This window comes from Natrix helvetica, assembly GCF_964273705.1.
Source record: "Natrix helvetica genome assembly, chromosome: 4".
Lineage (NCBI taxonomy): Eukaryota > Metazoa > Chordata > Lepidosauria > Squamata > Natricidae > Natrix > Natrix helvetica.
This window is the reverse complement of record NC_138550.1, coordinates 21711792-21716412: the sequence shown is the minus strand read 5'-3', so window position 1 is coordinate 21716412 and position 4621 is coordinate 21711792.

Genomic DNA, 4621 nt, shown 5'->3' with positions numbered 1-4621 from the left:
TCCCTCCCCTTCCTCCCCTCTCAGCCCAAAAGAGCTCGTCCAGCAACAACCGCTGCTTTTTCGTCTGGTCGGCGCAGCTCCGTACATCGCGTAGGAGGGGAAACGCTCCTTCAGCGCCCGCTATTCACCGCTGGAGAGCAGCGGGCGCCCACTCCTCTTGCCCCGCTGTTCCTTTAGCCAGCAGAGTCCGGGCGCTTCGCCGCGCGCAAACCGCGCGTCTTGCTTGCTTGCTCGCCTGCAAAAACAGAAGCGCCGCTAGTGGTTTAGCCAACGCAGCCAGCGGCTCTGAAGAAAATGCACCTCTTCCCGATCCCTTAACAGTCCCAAAGATCCTTTCTCCCCCCCAAAAAAGCAGCTGGATTTTGTTTTTCCTTGAAGACGTTTCGCTTCTCATCCAAGAAGCTTTTTCAGTTCTGGCTCAGAAGAAGCTCCTTCTCAGAAAACAAAACCCAGTTTGTCTTTTGAAAAGCACCTTTGGGACAACCATGACTTGGATCCGGGGTCTCCAACTTTGGCAATTTTAAACTTGGCTGACTTCAATTCCCAGAATTCCCCAGCCAGCAAAGCAAAGCTGGCTGGGGAATTCTGGGAGTTGAAATCATCCGGGCTTAAAGTTTGTCAAGGTTGGAGACCCCTGACCTGGATGACTGAGACTCTCCATAGGCATGCCCTTTAGCAGGTCGCTCACACTGGAGGCTTTTTGCTGTCCAACAGCAAAGAATCTGGTGGTAATGTGCCACTCTCTTGTAACTTGAATTTATTGGAAAGAAATTCTTCCTGTATTAATTTTGACCCAGAGGGTTCATTAGTTCCTTCTGATGGCGGTGCAGCGTTCTCTTGAATTATATTATCGTTATTATCCCTTTTATCCATTAAACATGAAACTCAGTCAACTGTTTTATTATTATAATTGAGTTTATGATTATGATCATGAACATGGATCATCGCACAGTCTGTCAGATGTTCAGACTGGGTTTGGAATTTTTGTTTACCTATCGAGTCCTTACCAAGGACCTGGGATAGGCAGATCCAGATGTCTGACACAGTTACAGATATCGTTGCAGGATGGAAGCTGTCCCAAGTAAAGCTGCTTTCTGCAATTGACTGATGACGAATTATTATTATTGTTGTTGTTGTTATTGGAGAAGGCTTTGAGGAAATGTTGCTCCTGGTGAGTGGACACATCCCTGCAGTTTTGATGGTAAGAATGAACAGTAACAGAATTGGGAGGGACCTCGGAGGTCATCTAGTCCAACCCCCTGCTCACTCAGGAGACCCATACTAGGGATTCGAACCACCGAACTGCCGACCTTTCTGATCGACAAGCTCAGCGTCTTAGCCACTGAGCCACAATTGAGAAGTGGGTTTTCCATTGCCTTAACAGGCTGACAGGGAGTGACCGGCCCGAGGTCACCTTAACCACTGCACCAGACTAGCTCTCACTCTGAATTACATACCAATGGGAATTATCAGAAAGGTAACAGAATGTATTGGGCAATATTAGAACGCAGTTTCACAATATTCTGATGTACTCACTTCACCTTGTACATGGGAACAAGTATTTTATTGCTGAGAGCATCTTGTTGGAGAACATGTTTTCTTAGCAACATGTTTGGAGGTGGTTTGTTCTTTCTGGTGCTTCTTCCTGGAGCTGCGAGAGAGTGACCCAAAGTCCCCCAGGGGGGTATCATGCCTAAATCAGAACTCAAACTAGAACTCACAGTACCCTACTTTCAAGCTCAGTGCCTTTAACCACCATGCCAGCTCTTAGTTTCTAAGTTTAATTTCCTATTTGTGTTCCAACAATTACTTTTGTTTAAAGCATAATAATTATAAAACAACATGGATATATATAATGCTGGTCTGGATAGTTTTTAATTGCAGAATATGTCAGACTCCATGGACGAGTTTAAGGAATAAAGAACTAGACCAAAGTCAGTAAACCAGGGGTGTCCAAACTTGGGAACTTTAAGACTTGTGGACTTCAACTTCCAGAATTCCCCAGCCAGCCATGCTGGCTGGGGAATTCTGGGAGTTGAAGTCCACAAGTCTTAAAGTTCCCAAGTTTGGACACCCCTGCAGTAAACTGTCTTGAATGCTAATCTGTGTAAATATAGAAACCTCAGGTTGCTCACCCTCGTTTATAGTGAACCCATTAAAGCAGTAGCTGTCTGAACAACTTAAAATATAATCTTCCCAAGTTTCTTGTCACCAGGTCTGAATTGCCAATTAACTTTCCTTCTGTCCCTTGATTGCTTTTATCTTCTTTCCATTCTATTCCTTCCCAATCCCTTATTGTTTTAAGGCTGAATGGGTTTTATGGATTTCTAATAGATGTATATTGTAAGCCGTCTAGAGACATAGAGACCTACCGATCTTTGCAATAAATCAGTGAAAGCACATGTATAAATTGGATGCACACAATCTGCTAAATCGCAGCATTTTGGTTTTTGAAACTACAGCCATGTTTGTACAACATGCTAGACTGAAACCAAGTAAATCACAATTATGTTGTGTTATATGAACCAGACCATAGGAATTTTTAAAAGGTGTCCCTATTAGACTGTCAGTGTCTGGGAAGTAAAAAAAATAAATAAATCTGTAGCCCAGAAGGTTACAATCTACAATCCTCAATCCATTGCGTAAGGTGGGTGCCATATACTTGGATGAGTAGCGAAACATCTTCAAGGAAAAAAACTCCAGTTGGCTTTTGGAAAAAAAAAAAGCACTTTTAGGATTCCCTTTTATTTCGGTTCTCAGAGATTTTTTTTTATTGCACTGTCCTCTGCGTGTTTTCAAATGCAGTTCAGATACTCCTACTGCTGTTACCTTCACCTACTCTGAGACCTGGGCAGGGATGGACTGTTGGGGGTTTGCACGGGTTCGGGTGATCCTCTAGTTAGGATTCTGCCCAGTTCTGTGAACCCCCAAATGCCACCCCTGGCTGGCCATGCCCACCCCATCCCACCTCACCCACCCCTCCCTCCCTCGCTCCTCCCAGAAGTCTCCATGTGGCTGTTCATCATGCCAAGTAAGTGCAGAGCCCACACAGAGGTTCGGGGAGGAGCGGAAATGGGCCTAACGGAGGTTCTGGAAGTCCGGAAATGGGCCTGTTTCCAGCTTCCGGAGGGCCTCCGGAGCCCGGGGAAAGCAGTTTTCCCCTTCCCAGAGGCTCAAGGAAAGCCTAAGGAGTCTGGGAAAGGTGAAAAATGCCCCACCCATGGTAGGGGGCCACGCCCATCATGGCCACACCCACCATGGCCACACCCACCCAGCAACGGGGCAGCGAACCTGTTGCTGCAATTTTTGAAGCCCACACCTGGACCTGTGCCATCAGTGCCTGAGGTTTTAAGCCGTTCAAATTGACAAAATATTTTTGTTCTTTCTACTTTGAAACATTCACAACTTGCAATGCAGTCTCTTTTTTCATTAATCTTCATAAAGCTAAAGGGAAATTCTGTGCTCACAGGACCCTTCAACTATTTTATACTCTACTCAGGAACAAAAATTCGAACTTAATTAATCTTCATTACTTCCTGGTCTTCAGATCAAACGTAGGATCTGTTATCCGTTTAATTTCATTCTCCCCAAAATACAGGAGGATTTCAAGTGGAAACCCCACAAATAGTAACGGGGATGTGAAATACCCTCCCTCTTCATATAAAACGATGTGTCATTGGACACAGTAGTTTCAATGTTTAATTCAAACAACATTAATGTTTCTCTTGAGTGAAGTCTTCTGCTGACTTTCTGCTTCAATTCCGTAGTAATTCATGGAAACTATTAGTTTTGCCTGCCAATGTTTCTTCAAGATCCATCCAGAATTCATAATTAACAACCACTCAGTATTGCAGATTGTTTCTCATTACAACTGTGCTACGCAATCATCCAGTGCTGAACTTAATGGAACTATCATCAATTTTATTATTGCCATTTAAACAGAAAGGAAGGCCCAGTTTGGTCTTAATGCACCAGGTTAGAAACTGGAAAATATGAGTTCTAGCTCAAAAGGTGCTTTTTCAAGAGGCAACTGGACCAGAGGTAGGTTGCTCTCGAGCCGAACTGGTAGTGGTATTTTGACCTGGGTTGCAGAACCACCAGTGACCCAGGCTGGCCACGCCCCCGAACCGGTTCCCGGTTGCTGCTGCCGTTGCCGGAATGTTGTTTAGTAGTGCATGCGCATGCGTAGTTCACCGTAAATTGCTCTGCACCTGCACGAAGAACAATTTACATTGAACTGGTGTGCACAAAGCGAACCGGTAGTAAAACCTCTGAACTGGACTTTCTGGTTTTTCTTTGAAGATGTTTCGCTTCTCATCCAAGAAACTTCTTCAGCTCTGAAGGTGTTCATCCCAAAATGCATAGCTAAATATCTACGGAGATTCTCAGTCATCCAGGTTGTGGTTGTCCCAAAGATGCTTTTTCAAGAGGCAATTGGACTTTCTGGTTTTTCTTTGAAGATGTTTCGCTTCTCATCCAAGAAGCTTCTTCAGCTCTGAAGGTGTTCATCCCAAAATGCATAGCTAAATATCTACGGAGATTCTCAGTCATCCAGGTCATGGTTGTCCCAAAGATGCTTTTTCAAGAGGCAATTGGACTTTCTGGTTTTTCTTTGAAGACG